At 38.6% G+C, this 25,160-nt stretch overlaps 1 long non-coding RNA gene and 1 other non-coding gene across 2 annotated transcripts; both read right to left on the bottom strand.

Moving 5' to 3' along the window:
- Window positions 1-526: 526 nt before the first annotated feature.
- LOC138351353 (uncharacterized) lies at window positions 527-9,662 on the bottom strand. Its single transcript, XR_011222449.1, has 2 exons — window positions 2,439-9,662; window positions 527-1,959 (listed from the first exon to the last, which is right to left on the bottom strand). It is a non-coding gene; the product is annotated as an uncharacterized lncRNA (long non-coding RNA).
- A 5,079-nt stretch (window positions 9,663-14,741) lies between these two features.
- LOC123763137 (uncharacterized) lies at window positions 14,742-25,160 on the bottom strand. The gene is made up of 2 exons (XR_011222448.1): window positions 25,108-25,160; window positions 14,742-17,517 (listed from the first exon to the last, which is right to left on the bottom strand). It is a non-coding gene; the product is annotated as an uncharacterized protein (transcript).

The raw sequence follows: 25,160 nt of genomic DNA, 5'->3' as shown, positions 1-25,160 counted from the left end.
ATTAGTGGTAGTGTACGGCATAGTGGTGTTACAAATATAGGTGTTACAATTATTTCCTGTCTACTTGAATCTTTTGTTGACAAGTTAAAATTTAGCAGAGGTAGCTGTCACATGGACAGTGCAAAGGCTGATTATATAGTTCTATATAGTGCTGAATACAGCCTTATGTTCATTCTTAGCAAATGGTTTCCCATTGTTGAAAACAAGAAACAGGTATCAGTCTTTGCATTGAAATATATTACAGAACTCTCATAAACTTACTAAGTAATGTTAAACAGAGCAATGATGCTCTCAAAACAGTATTATATGCACAGCTTGTCAGGAAAATAACAAGACTAATTTGCTAAGGTTTAATATGCATGACACATAATGTAGATAAATTGCAATATAGCTCAACTGTCTCAGTGAATAATAATTGTTTTCCTATTACTAATTATACTACACAATAATTACAGTGTCTTATATAGAGGTCCCTAATATATTTTTTCTGAACATAGAAAATAATTGTGGCAGCAATGAAAAGCACTTGAAAGTAGATATTTAATGATATATGTAAATATTAAATCGAAGCTAGGAAGCTACATGCTCCTTAACTTTTCTTAACTTCTTTATAAAATAATGAATAGTGTAATATATTATATACTGTAATTTGGAACCTGAAATATTTTCATTTGTAATATCACCACTGAATTAAACATTAGCAGAGAAATAGCAACGTTTACCCTTCAAGCAAAATATTGTAGTGAAGGTCTAACGTACATCTATACGCACAGTGTAAGGCAGAGATGCACATGAAATAGAGGATAAAAATGAGAGAAGGATCCCTAGTAAAGTGAACCATTCCTTGTCCAGTATTTAAATAACATGTATTTATAATTATCTAGTAGCTTGTATTTATAAATACCTATAGACAGGTCACAGATCAAAGAGCATAAACAGAGCATTATGTAATACATGATCATTATTACTATCGAAAGGATATGCAGAATAGAACCGGTGAGAATTAGAGGTGCCATAGGCACGATCAGAGAGCACTGTCTGAACATCAGAGGTCCACAACTGTTCAATACTCTCCCAGCAAGCATTAGAAATATTGCCAGAACAAAGGTGAACTTCTTCAAGACCCAATTAAATAAATTCTTGCAAGAAGTACTGGACCAACCAGGCTGTAGTGGATATGTTGGACCAAGTTATCACAAGTTGAGCCTGGCCTCAGGCCGGGCTCAGGGAGACGAAGCCCTCCCGACACCCCTCTCCAGATAAGATCCAGGCATATTGTATAAATAAATATTTTACTGTGTGTAGGTAATTACAAGGAAAGATATGAGAAATTTGAGCACTTACATGTATTGACACATTTATTTTTTTTATCCCACATTATCAAAGGATGCACAGTAGTCAGAAATGAAAGAGGGTGAAGACACACACACAACGTGCAGATTAAAAGTTATAATCAGAAAAGCAATATGACCGTAAGAGACGACAAGACAGACAATGAGTTACAGAGAATGCCTGCTTATACAACTTTATATTTCTCAATATAAATACAACTCCAGGACTATAAAAACTAGTTTCATAACTGGTTAGATAAGTGAGGAATATAAAGTTGTGAATGAAGTTACAGAATTCTGTCACCTGCTGCCCGAGTCATGTCACCTCTTACAGTCCTGTCACTTTTCAGTTTATGATACTTAAGATGTTCAAATGTTGAGTATATATCCTCACCCTTTCTTATTTCTGTCTGCAGAAAGTAATTATCAAAATAAACTCCAAGAATGGTTGGAAGACTTGCAAATGCTTTTTAATATTGAAAAATGCAAGACCTTGCATAACGGGGTATATAACAGTCCATACCACAACTGCCAAATTAACATTACTGTACCTTGCATCAGATTGATGAAGAAAAGGACCTTGGAGTCAGAATCCATCATTCACTAAAAGTTGCACAAGAAGTGGAAGCTGCAAAAAAAAAAAAAGAGCTAAACAAACCCAAGGAATAGTCAAGCGAACATTTAACTTCAAGGAAAATAACAGTTATTCTTCTGTATAAATCTCTGGTACGCTCCCACTTCGATTATTGTATCCATTGCATGGAAACCTTGTCTTCAAAAGACAGCTGCTTTGGAGAAAGTTCGACACTGGGCAACAAAAATCATTCCAGAACTAAGTGGACTCTTATAAACAGAATAGTTGAGGGGCCACAGAACTAACACTGCAAGCCAGACATGACAGGGCTGATCTCATCAAAACTGTTAAAATACTGAACAATTTGGAGGATGTTGATCCAAACAACTTCTTCAAAAGGTCAAATGTAACACAAACAAGGAGCAACGGTTTCAAGCTCAACAATGTTGTGAATGCCATATTCACTACGTTGGACAGAAAGCAGGAGATGCTTTTTCACCCATAGGTGGTAATAAGCCCATGGAACTGCTTACCTGCCAAAAGCCATAAATGCCAAAACATTGATGAATTTTAAGATCCAACTCAATAAAATCATCAGGACAAATGGGCTGGCCTTTTGAGAAGCCACTGGATACCTATCCTTGTCAAGGCCACTAGAGACACAGTGGCCCTCAGGTAAATTCAGGTAGAAGCCACTGGGCCTGGGAAAACAATTAGCAATCAAGATCTGAAACCACGAGTGAAGTTCTAAAAAACTTTAATGTGCGTACACAGCTGGATCAAATGGAACTTTTAACACTGTCAGGTGTGAACTTAAAAGTAATGTAATTATCACAATACTGTATGTCATAATCCAGTTGTGTGGCTTTATAGCTGCACTATTAAAGTCACAGGTAAAAACAATGCACAGTACAGTACTTTTATACTACTCAATTTATGCCAATGTGAGAACAAAAAGACATAAGCATGCTGAACAGATACTTAAAATTATCATATACTGTACAGTATTCTACGATGTTAAATGACATTGTTGTGAAACAATTGCACCACTTTTAACAAAAAAATTTGAAATGTGAAAAATCAGCATTGAATGTAATAACACCAGTTTCTGGGTGAGCCCCGGTGGCTCCCTGAAGCTACAATGCTGATACAGTGCCAAACTACTAGGTGCCATCAATCATGGAGCTCTTTTCAGCCCACCAGGGACCACGAGCCAGAGCCTGGCCCACTCTAGAGGCACAGATAAAAGTGACACTATGATAAAATTTCAGTGCATTTTAATCATGTCTACCATCACCGGGGATGCACCTACAAAGTCAGAGAAACAAAACAAACTACTGCTGGTTATAAGAAAGAAAGATGCCTCAAAATCGCCAAAAGAACTCCCTCAACAATGCATACGAGGAGTCACAATAACATCGCAGACATATGTTGACCATACTACACACTGGAAAGTGAAGGGACGACCCTTCCTTTCTCAAATTACTCATCTTTCCACACACTAGAAAGTGAAGGTCGTCCCTTCACTTTGGGGTTTGTGGTTTGGTCAACATACTCCCTCAACAATGTAAACAAACGAGTGAAAATTCATGAAACTATCACAAGCTCAGTTGCCCCCCACCTCTTCCCCTTGTTCTGGGGGAGGAGGGAGGCAGACCAGGTCAGCTGGCTGCCCACCCTTAGTTCTATGACGATAGAAAGACCACACCCGGACTCCCTGAGGGAGGGAAAGTGTCAGGGAGCCACCGAGGCTCACCCAAAAATTGGCATTTCAATACATTCAATGCTGGTTTTCTGTGGGGAGCCCCTTGTGGCTCCCTGGAGCTACCTACCAACGGAGAAGAAGAAAGAGACTTACCAGGTGAGGGAGCACCGCAGGTATCACATGAAGAAGAAACCACGGACCGCAACACATGACCCAAGGCCATCCAAGGCAGATGAGGACCAGGGACATTCACAAGATACCCAGGTACCCTGCTCGACCGCTAAAACCCCTGCACCCAAAAAACAGCCCAAGACATATAGGCAAACACAGCTAAGAGCGGCAAATGTATGAACAGCATGGGCACGAGGGTAGATCACAGGCTAAGACTCAAGGACACTGTGGACAACCTGAGGAACACGAGCCCTAAAACAAGGAACCAAGGAAACCGGATCAATCCACAATGAGTCCACCAAAGCAGAAGCGGGGACACAAAGGTAGCAGTAAAAGCCTCCACCAGACAAAGAATATGATGTACCTTCGGCTGAGCCAATCAAGCATCAAACACCAACGGACCCCTACAGAAGCTAACCAACTCTTTCTTCACCAGAAAAGAAGACGTCAGCTGCAAACAAAATAACCCCCAGGGTCGAGAGAAACAAACGCCTCAGCACTAAAGGGGGTGCAAGAAGTTCACCCATGCAACAACCAGAGGTGAGGGAGATCTAACAAGGCATTAAGAAAACAATCTTGCACCAAAGGAGACACTGCAAAACAAGCAGAAGAAAGGAAGACAAGAACATGGTCTAAAAGACCAAGCAGACTCAGGCCGGACGTGAAATAATGCCTGAGAAAGCTCATGAAATGGGGCTCTGGAAGCCATTGACTCCAAATGCAAGCAGGAGCAGCTCCACCAGTGTTACACAATACGAGGCACGGTATTCGACATAAAAAGCCGAACCAGAAAAAGCCAAAAAAAGAAAAGACAGGACAACTGAAGCCGACACCGTAGAGCAAAGACAAAGAGAGGAAATGGTAAAAAGTATGCAACGAGACTTCATACTGTTACTGAGAGGAGTAGTACAGGTGGAACACCAATAAACCAGCCACATGATAGCTACAGAGATGGCAATAACACATGTCAGAAACTCTAGATCTGAAGATCGGAGGAGATGGAACCAACAAGGTATGTCACTGGACTGATCTGCTGAAAGAGGCGGAGCCATGAGAAAACGGACAGGAAAACAGCTCCTGGAACCAAGGCTGGGCTGGCCACCAGGGAGCCAGAAAGATCACCTTCCCCATGTAGAACTCCAATTTTGTCACGACCCAGAGCAAGAGCTAAACCAGGGGAAGATTCGGAGTCCATGGTCCATTCTGTGTATATTGGACAGAACCAAGAAAAACCATCAGCAAGGATGTTTGACATTTCCTGGACATGAACGGCACAGGGAGCCAAACCTGGAGGAACCAATAGACGAACTACATGAAGAGTCCATCCAAGCTCACCCGAGATTGAGAAACCTCAGCATGCCATGGTTAGGTTGCTCAAATCCCAGTGTTGTAAGGGGCTCTTATTGGTGGAATGCACCAGTGTTTAACTCTTGAATTTGGAATTCCTGCCAGCACAGTAGCCAGTTTTGCACATGAGCAGTGCATTGTCATAATAGGAGAATGTTCCTTCCCAAAAGAGAGTGGAAAATCAAGGAAAATACATATCTCAAGTACATTCAGTGATTAAAAATACAGTACTGTATGTATATACAGCAATGTTAAATGTAGAAAACCAGTCTGGAACTCCATAAGACATAGAAATGAACAATTCTATGCCTCAAAATCGACAAAAAAATTCAATATACAAGGGGATACAAGTTTGTATGAAATATTGTTGGAACACAGGTGGGTGCACAGAGAAGTGCTATGGCGACTCGTTTAGGTTTAACAGCGACTAGTTTAGGTCAAGTATTTAAGTGTAAAATCTTTGTGTTGTTAATAATTAATATTTAATCGTTGAATTGCGAGGAGGGTGCAGAGTAAACTAACGACTTTAAGTCCCGGTTTTTGTGGTGTGGGACCAGTACTCAAGTGTAATTCTAATGATTATATGTTCTGTGAAAATATCACTCTCAATCTAAGTGATCCTGTAAAGTAACTGTAACCTCCAGGAATAGACTTTGAAAAGTAACCTTACACTGTAGAAATAAACCCTTTGTAGATAGTAGACACTATTATTTATCCTGTTGTTACACTGGCCCTGTTCTAGGGACCCTTAGTTGTTAAGAAGTAGGGACAAGTTTCGATAGCTTGTACTGTAGGGTGCGGCTTAAAAGCTCGTGCCCTTACAGTGTGCCCCACCAGCCAAAACTCGCTCCCAACTCCAGGGAAGACAGAAACCAAAAAAACAGACTGACTTACCCAGGACTAGGACCACCACAAGCGAGGAAGCCAGCTAAGGGAACAAACCCCCAAACACTCCAGGGAAGAGAATCCTGGCAGCACATGGGCAGCACTAGGAAGCACACAAGGAAGAAAACTGTGCACATGCAGCTTCAAGCACCCTATACTCCTGGCTCATACAGCACAAACGTACATAGGAACAACTATAAAGGCAAAAAATAAATAATAAACAGCTGAAGCAGAATAAAGAAGCCAAAGTGCCAGAGAGGGCACCCACATATTGTTTATCATCAGCAAAGAACTGAGGATGGAGCAGCTGGCTGACCCGGTTTGCCTCCGTCCTTTCCCCAAACGAGGAGGTAGGTAGGGCGAACAAGCTTGAGCTAATTTCATGAATTTTCTATCATTTGTTTACATTGTTGGGGAAGTTGTTTTGGCAATTTTGAGGCGCCAGTCTTCCTTATAACCAGCAGCGGTCTGTTTTGTTTCACTGAATTGTGGGTGCTTTCCCAGTGGTGGTGGACATGATTAAAATTCACTGACAATTTTATTATGGTGTCACTGCCCTCTAGACCTCTCTCGAGGGGGGGCCAGGCTCTGGCTCATGGTCCCCAGTCGCAGAAAAAACTCTGCAACTGATGGCACCTAGTAATTTGGCACTGTACACTATATCAGCATTGTAGCTTCAGGGAGTCACAAGTGGCTCCCCCAAGAAAAGTGCTTAATATACAGTAATGCATTATCAAAACATACATGTCTATAACTGAAAAATAAAGCGTATCAACAATGTATGGACTGAAACAAACTGCAAAAAATGTAAACATTAATGAGTACTCTACTGTTAACAAATTTTGTAAATAATACTTTTAGGCATTCAGAACAGCTCCATAATGTAAGGAGTATATAAAATATACATAAAAATGTACATAAAATGTACATAAAATGTACAGCATTTTTCCACTTACTGTGTATTCATGGTGATGACATAATAATAGACTCAGCTTCTGTTTCTTAGCATGTATTAACTTCTCATTAGCAATGCTCATTAACATTGGTTGTAAATTACAGTATTGAAATTATAAAAAAATACTTTATTATTGTGTCTATGATTATTATAATTTGTTTTATTTATTTTTACGGTAGTATCATTATCTTACAGTGCTTTGTACTATAATGATTAAATACTTCTTTATTATTATTATTGCAATTATCATCATCACTCATAATTGTATAATATGTTACACATGTATTATGTAAACTAATTATATAACTTATTGTTATTAACCCTTCCATGCATACACACACAACATATTACACCTGCTCCTAATAGCAACAAAATTGTCAAGCTTTGACAAAAATCATTAGGCATTGAATGTAATGAAATGCTACTTTTGGGTAGCACCTCAGTAGCTTTCCTGAGCTTACAAGCACTGGCACTCTAGCACCATAATATGCCAGGCCGTCTCTAGCCTAACCTTAGATGCTCGTATGTGTACACACACAAGAAAATCACAATAGCGTGATATATCTATGAACAAATCTTTGGAACAAGATGGGAGGATCAAACCAGTGTCCTTGGTAACTCTGCCATCTTCAAAATATAGAAAGGCAAGCAACTGAATGAAACAGCTAGTTAGTTGGATACACAAAATGACCCCATAGACCTTGGTGAAGTAACGACCACTCTACCCAGTGAATGGCAAACAAGAACAGAAGTTCTATGTAATGTTGCAAATAACCAAGATGAGGTGGTGAAATTCCCAGAGCAAAGCCACTCAGGAAAGATACTCTGAGTGTTTTCCAGTGACACCCTAGCACCACTATGAACTTGCAGGGACCCTTTAAAACATTGCTTGTGGCATTGGTGCCAGTATCTGTGCACAATTCTGCCTTATGAATATAGCCAGATCTTACTTTAGAGACCAGCTGAATGAGATAGTCCAGAATTTGTAGAAATATTTACTCCCTTAATAAACTAATATCTATCCTATAATGGGGAAATTTTTTTTGTTTTTCTCATTTATTTTCACACCAAAATCATGTCATCAAAGCAAACAGGGAGACCTTCAATAAGCCACCGGCTTCTTATCCTCGTTGAAGCCACTAGGGTTAGTGCCCCTATGGTAAATCAGGTTAAAAAAAATGTGTGCCTAGCATCCCTAAGTAATCAGAACAGCTAATGCCAAATGGTTTGTTATTACCGAGTCTCTGAATGAACAAATCCACAAGGGCCGTGATGATTTGTACTGTCTGAATACAGAATACAGTCTGTGTATACTGTATTTTATCTCCTCATAATAAGCATCAGAGGTCACATGTAACAATTTTAAACTGATTTATTAGACATACAGTAATATTTATGACATGATTTGCTATATTTCAAAAGCAAAGAACAACCCCCTGATTACCCCGTGATCTTGTGGTCCCGGGTTCGATCCCGGGCGCCGGCGCGAAACAATGGGCAGAGTTTCTTTCACCCTATGCCCCTGTTACCTAGCAGTAAATAGGTACCTGGGTGTTAGTCAGCTGTCACGGGCTGCTTCCTGGGGGTGGAGGCCTGGTCGAGGACCGGGCCGCAGGAACACTAAAGCCCCGAAATCATCTCAAGATAACCTCAAGATAACCTCTACCATCCTACCTAAACTGACCGCTGCCAGTGCAAGCAACAAAGTCTCGTCTTGACAGAAAATTAAAACAACAGAGATTTTAATGTTTTTTTTTTATGATTTTGTGGAGGAATTTCATGATATTAATTTAGTGAAATGACAAGAAAATAAGATATCACTTGCCCTATAATTAGAGCTACCATCACGTTTACGTGTGATGTCTACAAACACAACCAAGTGAAAGTACTGAACCTACTTCTCTTTTATGAAAATAAATGTTATTTTAATTTGTATAGTACTGTAATAACTTTTTCATGTCTTGCTATTCAGAATTTATTCCCAACAACACTCATTTAGGAACAAACACCTTATTTAATTACTCAGAAAAGAAGCAGTAATAGAGGACACCTCAGATGGCTGTATACTGCCAGATTAAAATTAATCGGTGGTCGTGCTCTTTCGTGCTCAAATGTTGAGAGAAATCATCTACGCATATTAGGTACTTGTACTACATCACCTACAGCTGCTACTGCTAGTACGCCACAGCTCATCACACTGTTATTCCTTAATGTGTGAGCAAGCAAACTGTAGTTTGTCAAGTGTCTCCCCCACATGCTTCTTTTACGTCAATTTAAGATACTAAATACATAACAAATTTCCTGACACTAATATTAAGCTATTTATATTCCACAGTATATATACACTGTATTTTATGAACAAATCCACAAGGGCCGTGATGATTTGTACTGTCTGAATACAGAATACAGTCTGTGTATACTGTATTTTATCTCCTCATAATAAGCATCAGAGGTCACATGTAACAATTTTAAACTGATTTAGACATACAGTAATATTTATGACATGATTTGCCATATTTCAAAAGCAAAGAATGACCCCTGATTACATTACAAGCAAGTAATTTTTGTCTTATTCTCTTCAAGGCAAGTTTGAAATGTTGCCTGTGAGCATACTTATGTATATGAGAATGTTGCCTGTGAGCATACTTCTCTATATGAGAATGTTGCCTGTGAGCATATTTCTCTATGAGAATGTTGCCTAATGAAATAGTTGCCTGTGAGCATACTTCTCTATATGAGAATGTTGCCTGTGAGCATATTTCTCTATGAGAATGTTGCCTGTGAGCATACTTCTCTATATGAGAATGTTGCCTGTGAGCATACTTCTCTATATGAGAATGTTGCCTGTGAGCATACTTCTCTATATGAGAATGTTGCCTGTGAGCATACTTCTCTATAAGAGAATGTTGCCTGTGAGCATATTTCTCTATGAGAATGTTGCCTGTGAGCATACTTATCTATAAAAGAATGTTGCCTGTGAGCATACTTCTCTATATGAGAATGTTGCCTGTGAGCATACTTCTCTATATGAGAATGTTGCCTGTGAGCATACTTCTTTATAAGAGAATGTTGCCTGTGAGCATACTTCTCTATATGAGAATGTTGCCTGTGAGCATACTTCTCTATATGAGAATGTTGCCTGTGAGCATACTTCTCTATAAGAGAATGTTGCCTGTGAGCATACTTCTCTATATGAGAATGTAGCCTGTGAGCATACTTCACCAAACTTCAAGCAAGGACTCTAAATGACATGCAAGTGCTTGTCAGAGCCCCCAACACACCACTGCTTGCTACATAACCTAAGGCAGAAATGGCTCATACTTAGCACAGTAAGACTTCAAGTAATAGTACAGGGTAATATATATATATTATCTCACAGGAAAATGCAAAGTATAAGCTTTATTTTTATATATACACTATTACCCAAAAGCTATCAAAACTTAAAAGAAACTTGTATTTGTTTTATGACATTAACAAAACTATTATCATTAGCTTAAAGAAACTCAACTTTTGTACTGACTTAACTGCTCAAGTGAAATGATCTCACAAACCCATGAAAGTCAAACCACTTAAAATTTAAGAAGTATTGGTCAAAAATTAGTTTTCTTAATAATAAAGCTACCACAGATTTGTTTGGAAAAAAGAGTATGATTGACACTAACTACCATGCTCTTTGTTAAAGACTATGTGATGCTAGGGTTTTTTGTCAGTAGGAATCAATTGAGTGGTATATATATCATAGCAGCCCAAAAATTGATGCGACGACCCATTTTATATTCGTGGGTCCTTGATTAGGTTAGGTTTGGGACATTCAGTACGTCAGTGTCGTGACATTGTGAATGTTCGAGAGGATAGGCTGAATACTCACCGTCAGGTGAGGAAATTGTTGCAGTTAAGAGAAGCTCTGTCTAATACATTCACACTTGAGAGAAGCAGAGTTAGTTGAAGGAATACAGTCACACTTGCAAGAAACATTGACAGATGAGGGAAAATAGTCACACTTGTGAGAAGCATAGTCAGTTGAGGGGAATACAGTCACACTTGTGAGAAGCATAGTCAGTTGAGGGGAATAGTCACACTTGTGAGAAGCATAGTCAGTTGAGGGGAATACAGTCACACTTGTGAGAAGCATAGTCAGTTGAGGGGAATACAGTCACACTTGTGAGAAGCATAGTCAGTTGAGGGGAATACAGTCACACTTGTGAGAAGCATAGTCAGTTGAGGGGAATACAGTCACACTTGTGAGAAGCATAGTCAGTTGAGGGGAATACAGTCACACTTAAGAAGCATAGTCAGTTGAGGGGGAATACAGTCACACTTAAGAGAAGCACTGTCAGGCAAGGGCATACAGTATAGTCACAGTTAAGAGCTCAAACAGATGAAAGATTACAGTCACACTTAAGAGGAGCTCGAGGTTATCTGTTATACATTTGTCCATTGGCTTATATTATAGACCTTTTCTATCATTATTTATTCATTTTTATTTCAGTACAAGTACAAAAGGGAACACATGTTCAATATTTATAATTAATCAACAGAAATATGTAGGAAAACATTATACTCTGATGTCACATATTACATGCGTTCCATCACATCAAAATTAGCAAAAATCGTTGTAGTCAACTCTTGAGATCAACAATTCTCTCTATTTTTAGATAAATAAAATAATAGGACACTAAACCTAAACAGTTATATTGTATGTTTATGGTAAGTTTCCTAACTATAATCCAATCACATATCTTATGTTTATCACTATAAAGGTTTATCCATATCCATGCTTTTAAAGATGCTAGTGAGTAATCATCAGAATGAAAATTTATTAACATTAAGCTTTTCTTACTCAATATAGGCCCTCTCCACTGACTGTCACTCCTGGGTGGCAAACCTGAATGCTCATCACGACTTAAGACAATACAAGGATCCTGGACAAATGTCTATACTTTCACAATATGGGGATAAAGGTGGGAAATAAAACCACTGTTCAGAGAGTAAATGACGTTTGTGCAAGTGGTGGTGGTGCAAGCACAGGAAGCAAGTACAGAAGGAGGGAGACGTGGTACATTGCATAAGAGGGGTGGATGGAGTGAGGTGGGAGTGTATACGGGGTAGGATGGCACAGTCAGCTGGGAATTTGTTTCACACAAATAGATGATGAAGACCTTCTATACATCCACACAGGAGTGAGGAATGGTCCAAAATTAGGCTCAAGATCGCACAGGAAGTGAAAAAGCATCTAATGCTCTGATACATATGTGCAAGCATTACATATAGGCTGGCTGCTGGGCCATAGATGGCCATTACTGTATATATATATTATATATGCGAACAAGCCTGAATGGTCCCCCAGGACTATATGCAACTGAAAACTCACACCCCAGAAGTGACTCGAACCCATACTGCTGGGAGCAACGCAACTCCTGTACATACCAGTTGCATTGCTCCTGACAGTATGGGTTCGAGTCACTTCTGGGGTGTGAGTTTTCAGTAATATATATATATATATATATATATATATATATATATATATATATATATATATATATATATATATATATATATATATATATATATATATATATATATGTATGTATATGTATATGATATGATATATATATCATATCATATACATGTCATGACATATCATTTAACACACCAGTATACATCAGGCTACTAATGCAAGCAGCGAGATACTCTACCTCATCTTGACCAGTTTACAACCCTCCTTCCTCAACCACCATTAAGAAAAGCTTGCTGGCTCTAAACTTATTACTGAAGTAACCCACAACAAAAGATAACTTGCATATCATGAGACCCTTCATTGGAGCAACATACAGCCTTTGCTGATATTTCTGATGATACTTGCATAGTCCTTTGCTAATGGGGTTTACTATTCCAAAGTAAATAGATTGGAAACAGGTATGTTACATGTATCTACCTGCCACTAGTCTATATTACATACATAACACACTAACATATATTTAGAATATTATATATATATATATATATATATATATATATATATATATATATATATATATATATATATATATATATATATATATATATATATATATATATATATATATATATATATATATATACCTGTATATATATATACACACACACACACACACACACACAGTGACACCTCGGCTTACGAATGTCCCTCTTTACGAACTTTTCGGGTTATGAGCCTGATTTCTTCGTAAAATCCGAATCAGGTCATGAACTATGCCTCGGGAAGAAAACGAAGTTTGTTGATACGCGTATGGCCGACCTAGCACGTGGTGGTACAGCAACCACACCTCAGTTTACCAGTTCCTCCCGTCTAGTGACAATCGCGCCTAAATTCTTTGTAAAGAATGTCAGTGTTTTTCATATTTTTTGTATATGAACATGAAAGTTATTATTATACTGTATATCTTGCCATGGGTCCCAAGAAAGCCAGTGGTAAGGTTCAATCCTTAAATTGTGGTCTGAATGTGTTTCAGAACTAGACTTTGAGGGGTTTGAAACTGAACCTGATGTGCCTATTGTTGAGGAAATTGTTACTCTTGAGCCAGAAATTGGGCTTGGAGTTGGATTGTGCTGATATGGAGGAGTTGGTGGAGGAACACAGCAAAGAACTGACCACCGAACAACTTCTAGCCCTTCACAAAGAGCAGTAACAAGAGGTAGCTGAGGAAATGTCTTCAGGGGAGGGGGAAGCAGTACAGAATGTCCTTTCCTCAACAATTAAGAAGTGGTGTAGACTGTGGGAAGAAATGCAAACTTTTGTTGAAATGACTCAACCAGAGCAAGCTGTAGCCATAGCTGTAAAAGGTTAATGCATTAACCTTTTTAATGACACTGATGCCTCACTACAGAAAAGTGTTACAACGAAGGGAAAAGCAATCCTCTATGGCGAGATTTTTGGTAAGAAAATCATGCAGTGAGCCACAAGCAGGTCCTAGTGGTATGCAGGCAAAATGTGCTAGAGAATGTACCCCCAGAGAAGTCATCAGTGCCTGATGTTATAATGGAGGGGGACTCCCCTTCCAAACACTAACACCTCTCCTCCTCTCCCCCTCCTCACCGTCTTCCATACGCCAACAAGAGTCATCAATAAAAGTAAGCAATAACTTGTAAATATTTTAGTACTGAAGATTTGGGTGAATTAGGTATAGAATTTACTTTGAAGTTAATTTTTTAGGTGTGTGGAACAGATTAATTCAATTTACATTATTTTTTATGAGAAAATTGGCTTCAGTTTACAAGTTTTCGGCTTATGAACAGTCTCTGGAAACGGATTAAATTCGTAAGCTGAGGTACCACTGTGCGTGTATGTGCGCGTGTGCACATGTGTGCGTGCACGTGTATGTGTTTGTGTGTGTGTGTGTGTGTGTGTGTGTGTGTGTGTGTGTGTGTGTGTGTGTGTGTGTGTGTGTGTGTGTGTGTGTGTGTGTGTAAATACATCTTCAGAAGGATCTGAAGATGTATTATTAAATACGAAAGTACTTAAGGAAATTCCTATTTCAATTCTTCCTCCGTGGTCTAACACTGTCATTCATTCATATATATATATATATATATATATATATATATATATATATATATATATATATATATATATATATATATATATATATAATATATATATATATATAATATATATATATATATATAATATATATATATAAATATATATCTATATATATATAGTATATAGTATAATATATATATAATATATACTATATATATAATATATACTATATATAATATATATACTATATACATATATATATATGACCAGTATATGCAACTCATTTGAAATTAACAAATAAATTGTTTTGAACATGAAATCTCTTAAAATTAAGAAAAAAGCAAGTGTCAAATAACAAAGTAATCATCATCTAACTTCTTGAGTAATGCACAACACTCCTATGAGTTTCCAAGCATTGAATCACTGAAACTTTCTGTCATCTTCACGTATCACCGTCATAAGCTTCATCATTATTTCTCTATCACTCTTACAATATCGAAACAGATACTTATTTTCCATCTGAATGAGTTGTGTGTTCGTCAAGTCTAGTCGACCCTCCTTCTTTCTCTCCCATTCTATGCCTACCATATCCAAAAAACTCTCAAGCAGGAACACTTTTGCCATATTTTCTGATTTTAAATTGAGTGAAGACACATCTACACCATACCTGGAGCCTCCACCTTGAAGACAAAGCCAAGATTCAAGACATGATTTTTTGTACCCAGGATAATGAACATGAGACCACATTTCAGGGTGGTGTGGTTCTCCATGGAGGTGAAATTCACAAGCTTTTTTCCAAATAGGATTTTGGATATTATGAACCCACTTGAGAGTATAGCCAATTGCTTGAGAGAATGCAAATTTGGATAGGTCATGACGTTCTATTACTTCTTTGGGCACTTCAGGCATATACTTTGAAAGCCGGTGGTAACTCTGCATGACCCAGTTGCGATGATCTTTCATCTGGGAAAAATGTTCTCGAACATTAAACTCCTCCCAAATCATTTTAACAAGATCGACTTCAACCACTGGAATGTTTTCCATTTCTTCTCCACTTTCCTCTTCCATAGGCTTTTCCCTATTTTCAATTACAAATATCCACTGCAAATGACTCTCTTTAATGAACTGTTCTTCAATGGCTTTTTGAAGAATAAGTTCTTCAACATTTTTTCTGAATTTGTTGTTCCAAAATTCCATAACTACTGTTGCTACCATAATGAAATATGCCTGATCATTTGCTCGCTTCTGAATTTCGTCATCAACTTTTTCTTGATCAGAATCACCACCACCTGTAAAGCTGTTTCCTGATGCTCTTGCATGCTGTAGTAATCGAGCCAATTCAATCTTTTTCTGGGACACTAATTTAGACACAAAACATGGTTTGTCTTGTTCGCATACTAAGGACAGAAGATTTTGTTCTCTTTCCGTCAACTTTACATCTTTCCATGAATCATCTAAGCCCTTTACTTTATTTATTAATTCATTTATGATAAAATGTTGCGACATGGTATATCTCCTCAGAAACCGGTCCTCCATGTATACAAGGTCTGTGGTGGTAATATCTAGTCGTTGTCCTTTCTTTCTCTCCCATTCAATAGCTACCATATCCAAAAAGCTCTCGAGTAAGAAAACTTCTGGAAAGTTTTCAGAAATTAAGTCATTAGGTGTCAGATTTATCCCATATGCAAATCCATTTTGGATCTCATCTGTACATCTAATCCAAAGCTCCAGTTTCTGGTATTTTTCTTCAGGTGTATATATTTTTGACCAAGTTTGAGGATGATGAGGTTCATTGTGTAGATGAAAGTCACAAGCTGACCTCCAAATATCATGGTAAGTGTTGTGTACAAATTTAAGTGTGTAACCAACATGCTTGACTGAAGGCAAACTTAGTAAGATCGTGCCGCTCAATAATTTCCAGACAAAGTGCAGGCATGTAATCTTTTAGTTTGTCATAACTGCGCTGAACCCATAAACGATGAGTTCTTACATGATGAAAATGTTCTTTCATATTAAATCTGTTCCAAATCATATCGATGATGATATCATCTTGGTCTTCAATTACCCAGTCATTCTCCTTAAATTCCATCTTTATCATCAAGGATGCACACAAATTTCTTAAGTTTACTCTCCAGGTAATTTTCTTGTATGGCTTTGTTCAGTATCAAATTCTCTACATGCTTACGCATCTTTGGTGACCATACTTGGGTAATTAATACAGCAATAGCAATGCGCATGGCAGTCTTTTCTGCTTGATGTTTGGATTCCAACAAACGATCACTCTCATGATTCTGATTCTGGCCCACATGATTTCCATAACATTTGTCTTGTCTAGCAAATCTAGAGCTCTCTTGTTTAAGTTTTTCTTCTTCTTTCACTCTGGCAGATTCAATTACACATGATACCTCATTCTGCAAGCTCTCTGGCACCGTCCTGTGCATCATGTCTAAGGTATCAGACTCCATTTTTAACAGTATATATATATATATTACTTCTTGTTATAATATTATTAGCATGAATAAAAAGTAGAATAGAAACTTAAGCATATATTTTATAAATACCCATGCAACATTACAGACAATATTAACTTTACAATAACTCCATAGGCATTGTAACTTACCAGTCTCTATTACAATGTTATCCAAACAATAAGAATATCTCACAGCAGGGTTGAGAGATTACCAAGTCAGTCTAGAATGCAAGAGGATTGACCATTTGCACTCAGGTTCTTTCTGAAATAGCAACATTGCCACTCTAAACAATAATGTGCATTAGTTCTTTTCGACAATGAAAAAAACAAAAATTCTAATACTAGAAGTATTTGGAATTTATCCTTGGCTCTCAGGATCTTCCAAAACGTAGAAACGATCTTCTAGTACTTCAATAGTATGGGATTCATCCTTGGCTCTCAGGATCTCCCAGGAAAGTTTGTAAGATTCACATACGACTTGAACGGATGATGTATGCTTAGCCTCAAGACTAATGAAGGAATTGCTCAGTAGTAGTTCTCAGCAAGCTCCATGTCATCTGAAAAAAAAATATTTTGTAAAAATCCTATGAAATTATATAGATTTTCACAGTTTGGTAGAAAAAAACATACAGCACACAATAAATTTTGCCACCAAACACAGTACAGTGGGGCCTTGATTTACGATGGTAATCCGTTCCCAGAGACGTATCGTAAGTCGAAACAATTTTCCCCATAAGAAATAAAGGGAATTGAATTAATCTGTTCCACACCCCAAAATATATTAACTTAAAAATACATTTCATACTGAATACAATTTTTTTCTCTAACTACAATACAATACATATGTTTATCTTACCTTTATTGAGGATTCTTGATGGCATATGGAAGATGGTGAGGAGGCGGGAGGAGGAGAGGTGTTACTGTTTGGAAGGGGAGTCCCCCTTCCATTATCACATCAGGCAGTGATGACTTCTCTGGGGTACACTCTCTCCTACGTTTTGCCTGCATACAACTAAGATCTGGTTGTGATTCGCTGCTAGTTTGTCTCACTAAAAACCTTTCCACAGATTTTTGTGTAGTGAGGCATCTTAGTGTTATTAAAAAGGTTAAGGCAATGGCCTACTGCACAGTGATTTGGGTGAGTCGTTTCAGCAAAAGTTTGCAATTCTTCCCATGCCGCACACATTTTCTTAATTAATGTGGAAGGGACATTCTGTACTGTCTCCTCCTCCCCTGAAGACATTTCCTCAGCTGTCTCTTGTTGCTGCTCCTTTTGAAATTCTTCGAGGGTCAGCTCTTCGCTGTGTTCCTCCACCAGCTCTCAACACACAACACTCACAACACTATGAATGCCACTTCTTCTAACTTTCTCAAACCATCCCCTGCTCGCCTTAAACTCTTTCACATTTACATCACTCGTTCCAGGGGTTTTCATTAAAAGATCTTCATGCAAGTTTCCTTGCTCTTTCACAAATGATGGCCTCTGAAACGGTATCACCCGCTAACTCCTTGCTGTGTATCCAAATTAATAATAATTGTTCAACATCCTCAAGTGTTTGTGTTCTATGTTTCGTGATTATTGATATGCCTTTTGCCACTTTAGCACTCATAATGTCCTTTTTCTTAGCAAGTATGGTGGATATCGTTGACTGAGATTTGTTGTACTGCCTAACTAGTTCAGCAACCCGCATACCATCTTCATATTTACGACTCATCTCTTATTTTTGCTCTATGGTCATCCTTACATGTGTTTTCAGTATGTTGAACCTTACCACTGACTTTATTATATATCATGCCATGTGTCCCAAGAATCAGTTTTATGTTCAAAAAGCTAAAAATCACCAAAAAAATAGAATTTCTTATAAGCGTGATCGTCACTAAGCGGGCGGCTCTAGTAAAGTGAGGCGCCACCGGGAACCATGCGCTCAGTCGATCCAAATGTGTATCAACAAATATCCTTAGTCGATGACACTATCGTAAGTCAAGTCGCATTTTCCGATCAAATTTATATCGTAACTCGAAATTATCGTACGTCGGGGCAATTGTAAGTCGAGGTGCCACCATACAGTGCAATATACTTACAAGTCAGAAAAGGAGACACATGGATAAATACACTTTAATGCTAGATGTGATATAATGACACTAGGGTGATCAATGAAGGTGTTACCTCCTCCTCAATTCAGCTCATCTACAAATAAATACTAAAGCTTCTATAAAGCTACCTAAACCCTTGACCATCTTATGACTAAACTGCACATCAGAAAATGTAGAAAGAATGTTTTGGTCAGTCCTGGACTTGATAATGGTCCAGGATGGATCAAAACATTATCGTTTTTCATTTCCTGATGTGTGGTTTGGTCGTCATATCTTCAGCCATGTTATTGTGACTGTCTGTCTTGACCGTCTTTCCACCAATTTATCACTGTTCTCCTCTTGCACATATTCTCCTCCCTTTCTCCTCTTCTTGTTCTTCCTTCCTTTCCTTTCCTTTCCTTTCCTTTCCTTTCCTTTCCTTTCCTTTCCTTTCCCTTCCCTTCCCTTCCTCCTGCCCTCTCTACCTCCTACCTAATGTTCATTGGTTTCCATACTTTTTCTCTGGGATGCACTTTTGGAATAAAATTTGCTCATTATAAACCCAATTTTTGGGTTTGGTGTGGGATGACACTTCAGGCTTTTGGACCTTATATGCATGTGCCCATGTAGGGAATTTTATTGCGAACAATTTCATACCAAAATGAATGACATACAACAAAAACTGAGGTGAGAAAACTGAAAAGAGTACACACATTTTAGTGTGGCCACCCGCTCATGCAAAATGCATGGCCCACCTTGGGGTAGGCTGGGGGTGCGAACACCGGGAACACGAAAGTGTTAATAAACTCTCATCAATTTTATGATTTAATGTAATATAATCTTGTTCTGCACATATTTCCACAAAATTTTAATTCCTTACTCTATAAACCTAACACCACAAATGCATCTCAAAAAATAGAAGCCAATTCAATAGAAGCCATTCATGTTCACAAATACCACTTGAAAATGTAATTTAATATTATTAATTAAGAAATAAAACATGAGATACAGTATCATCTCCTATACAGTATAACCAAAAAGAGTGATATAATTTCTTATGAAATTATATTGTGAAAAATTGTGCAAATTAAATAAACTTGCAGTGTGCACTAGCTTATTTTAAGTGTTAAAAAATATGTACAGTGCTGCATTGTACAATTTCAAAACACAAGCTGAAAAGTTACACGTCACATATATATGGTATGGTATACCATTATTGGGGACAAGAAGCTTGATTGGCTTATTAACATTCCCCTATCAAAGGGCATGGCTGTTTACAAGGTCACCCAGCCAGTAACTAGCCAGACCCAATGGTACCGACTAACGTGAACGTCATTCCACTGTGTTATATCATGATATAATAGTGTGTTAGGTGCTCAAATGATTTTCCTACAATACCAGTACATCAATATACCCTTTTTGATATATCAAGATGAATGACTCCACCTTCAACTTGCCCATGTTCTTGGGATGACCTACTCCACTTTTCAGTTAAACTTTTAGATAACTTGCTCCACTTCTCTATCAATCTTGGATAACTTGTTCCATTTCTCTGTCAATCTTGGATAACTTGCTTCCATTTCTCAGCAAGCTTGGATATCTTGCTCTAGTACCCAGTCAATTTGGATAACTTGCTCAATTTCTCAGTTAAGCCTCAGTAACTTGTTCCACTTCACAGTCAAGCTTAGATGACTTGTTCCATTTTTTAGTCTGTTACCAAATAAACATCAAATACTAAATCATACATATAATACCATCAGCTTTACTGAAAGGTGAATGGTGAAATTACATGGTGATTCACCATTTACATGGTGAAGTATCAAATATGAGTGGCTAGATGGCATATACAGTGTGTATGTATATATGTGTATGTGTATGTGTGTGTATGTGTGTACTCACCTAATTGTACTCACCTAATTGTGCTTGCGGGGGTTGAGCTCTGGCTCTTTGGTCCCGCCTCTCAACCGTCAATCAACTGGTGTGTATGTGTGTGTGTGTATGTGTGTGTGTGTGTGTGTGTGTGTGTGTGTGTGTGTGTGTGTGTGTGTGTGTGTGTGTGTGTGTGTGTGTGTGTGTGTGTGTGTGTGTGATTTTGTATATGTATGTATGTATGTATGTATGTATGTATGTATGTATGTATGTAAGTATGTATGTATGTATGTATGTATGTACAGTACAAACATAAAAGTACAGTATTAGCATTCATAAAATTAAAACATTGAAATTATCACATTTAGAATACATATATATACATGTTATTGTGCTTGTATGAAATTATAAGCTATACAGTATAATTTTATACATTTCTATCACATGAGAGGAACCTATAAAGGCATCCCCCGTGCCAGCATATCTAAGAATAGTTGTGGAATGAGTACTGGATATATAATGATTAGAGGGTACAATAATAAATATAGGAAGTATAATGACCAGAGGCTGGTGTAATGAGTACAGGCTGGTGTAACCTAAAAATAAACATGGTTATTCATATAGCAACTGTCCATTTATATAGCAACTGTCCATTTATATAGCAACTGTCCATTTATATAGCAACTGTCCATTTATATAGCAACTGTCTATTTATATAGCAACTGTCGGTCTGTGAGGCCCATCCATCCATTACCTACCAGGAACAAGAACCAGAATTTGGCTCAATCTATGAGACAAAGGAAACAGATCATAAATAAACTACTGTATAAAAACTGGGGTGAAAACCCCACCAGAAAGCATAAGGACAACTAATAAGTGACTGCGTGAAGGAAACTAGGCACCCAAAAGTAAACAGGCAAACGATTGTTACTGCAAGGTAAATATCATGACTGTGATGCACCTTGTTGCCACTAGAGGGCAGCTCAGGTCAGACTCAGGTCTCAGTCAGCCTTCCCAATCCCTCTTCCCTCTGGTGGCACCGGCTCAACACCTATTGGTCTCTGCAGGGTTCATCACCAGCTTCTCACTTCAGCAAAGTTGTGGTGGCTTGCCCCTTGCACATCAGTTCTATCAGAGGAAACTGATTTGTTTGTTTTTGTTTATGCTTCACGTGTGTGTTTATGCTTTCCATACTGTACATGCCTGAGCATTTCACTTTCAGTCCAGCAGCAGCCAGGGTAACCTTCCCTCTGGTAACTTATGTTTACCTACCAGACACCAGCTCTGAAGGGTTACAGGATACCTCCTGTATTAGCTAACTCCTATCAAATCACCTACATAGATCCCAGTCAGTTCATGTGACTTGCTCTCCCTTTCAAGGCCTGTTGATGAGAGGTAAAGTCAGTCTATACAAAAAAAACATTGTGTACCTGAGCACGTTATAGACCTGCCTATCATGCTGGCTATTTTCCTGTGTACTGTATGTTATTTTTTATTAATAAGGTTAGGTACACAGCACTGTGCTGCTACCCTATTCTATATGAAGGATTACAGAGTATACATCAAAATCTACCTATGAATTCATCTAATATTGTAATACCACAGGATGGTAAGTCGTACAGTACGTGGAATCAGGAGGGAAGGAGGGGGAATGATCAGGGGAAAGCACCAAGCCATTACAACTACAGTATATAGCACTGGGAAGGGGGTCAGGATAATGATTAGGGATGGAACAGGGAGAAGGAATGGAACTCAACCACTTTTACGGTCGGAGATTGAATGTTGACCTGCATGAAGCGAGACCATCGCTCTACTGTGAGTGTAGTCTACTAGCTTACTAGCAAACTCTGGGTCGAACACAAGAATGTCTTCCAATATTCATGAGCGTTTGAAGTAGTTACAGAGCTCAAAGTATCTCGTACTATTTGGTCTGAAGTCATTGATAACAAGGCACTCATAAATGTAGTGTTGGAGTATGTTTTACCTCTTGCTCACATGGTTTACAGTTGGAATGCTCACTGTTGGGAAGTCATTACCTGCAGTCACCTGCCAAGTATAGATATCCCAGTTAAATTCTGGTAATTACTATATCACACTATCTCATGGACATTTTGTACTGTATGTATATACAGTACAGTACTGTATATAGTTTTGTTAATAACCTGTAACTTTTAATACTTCTGCTTTCTACCCTTTGAGTGTCAGTGACAACTCTTGTATCGTCCCTAATTTCCTGAAATACAGTAGTGCAGTTTTACAACAGATTAGAATACAGCAGTCCCCCATGGTGTAGTGGTAAGACACTCGCCTGGCATTTAACAAGCACTTTGTCCTAAGTTCGTATCCTGGCCGAGTAGGATTTACTAGGGATCAATCCTTAACTGTAGCCTCTGTTCACCCAACAGTAAAATGGGTACCTGGTGGTTAAACGATTTGGCGGGTCGTATTCCGGGGAACATAGGATTAAGGACTTTCCCAAAATGCTATGTGTGCTAATGGCTGCACAAGAATGTAAGAACTATTGTATATATAAATAACAAAAAATAAAAAAATACAGTACCTAGGCTGTACTGACCAGACCAAAAGCCTACTAGATAAAGCTGTTCATACTTATGTATGTTAAGGCTTTGCAATTTAGCAAAGTGTATGTTTGGGTTATCTTGCTCTTTCTCTCAGTTTGATCAAGGTAATGGTTCGGTGCTTTGCTGAGCTGCTTTCCCTGCAATCTGACTGCCTGCCAGGTTAACAATTTGGGTTCAGGGGGTCTGCTGGGCTCAGAGGTTATGTCACCTGTGAGTGTGTGCCATTTTTTGGTGCTGGCGTTTTGGATTTTGGGTAAGCCTGCTAACTCGGCTGCCTATATGGCTGCAGCTGCTTTGCAAGACAGGGTTTTATGATGCAAAACTTTGTAATCCCTGTCTATAGTGGGTAGTACCGCTTCTGCCTTGGCCAATGATCAGCAAATTCAAATGGCTTCAATTTTCTCAGTTTCAGTCTGAGAAAAATTGAAGTTGTAGTTGTGTTGTGGACATTCATTAAACAGGTGTTTCAACATACTGTACATGCAATTCAGCATAGAACTGACACCCTGGCCAAGTACACCAATGCAAGTCTTGCAGTAAAAGTTCCTTTTAATGGAAAGACTAGAGGAGCCAAATTTACCTGGTAGACAATGGCTCGCAAAGCTCCTCTTTCCATTCTTTAAAGCACCCTGGCAAAAAACCTTGTCCAGCCCTGGGGATTTGTTTGGCTCGAGTTTCACTATTTGTTTAATAACATCCTCCCTGGTAACTGCTAAACTAGTCAACCTGTCCTCTTCCCCCGGGATTCGAACCCTAAATTCTCGATTGTGAGTCAAGAGCGACCCCGACTGCAGTACCGGGACCCTTCAATTTTTTTATATTTATAAAGCTGCATACTGTAATTGTATGGCTAGGCTAGGATAGGCTTGGTTTGGTTTCAAAATGCTTTAGTAAAGCATCTTAGGTACAAAGTGAGTTATATCCAACACAGCCTGTCCTAACCTGAACTTAATATTACCTAACTAGTCAAGTAAGCCCAGCACAGCATGAAATAACTGCAACAGTTGATATAGCGATACCGACAGTAGTCCAGTTGCGTTCATTCTTGGCTAACCGGCCAAGACAGAAATGGTGGGGCACATTTCCTTACACCTAATGCCTCTCTTCACCTAGCAGTCAATAAGTACCCGGGGAGTTAGTCAACTCTTGTGGGGTTGTATCCTGGGCAGGGTCAGTAGCTCGACCCTGGGACCACCACCATATGAGCTAAATTACATATATACAGACGCTCCTTGTGGTGGAGGAGCGGAAATGCTATACCGTTGCCTGGCAACCTGCTGGGGGCCCCCCAGAACACTTAATTTTCTCCTCAAACTCGCCCAGCCAACTGCTATAATCTATGAATATTTACTTACACTACTTGCTGTAACCTGGTGTAATTGAAAGATACTGTATCAGGTATAAAATACATACGTTGCTGCCCACCACTATTACACACCAAGACAACACCCAACGTTTAGAACGTTCACGTCAATAACGCTACAAAGGGCCTCGTTTCCACTTATCTCTACTACCATTTAACTTGTGCTTTCAAGTGTATTACAAAAGTATTGTGATGAGTGAAATTCGAGTGTGATTACAGTGGTGAGAGGTGTTTATGAGAGGAGTAGAGAGGAGACTGACCGTGTGGTGGGGGAGGCTGCTGCTCCACAAGGCTGCTCCTCCTCTCACGCTAT

The sequence above is a fragment of the Procambarus clarkii genome, chromosome 49 (genome assembly GCF_040958095.1).
Source record: "Procambarus clarkii isolate CNS0578487 chromosome 49, FALCON_Pclarkii_2.0, whole genome shotgun sequence".
NCBI classification, from domain to species: domain Eukaryota; kingdom Metazoa; phylum Arthropoda; class Malacostraca; order Decapoda; family Cambaridae; genus Procambarus; species Procambarus clarkii.
This window is presented reverse-complemented; position numbering and strand designations above follow the sequence as displayed.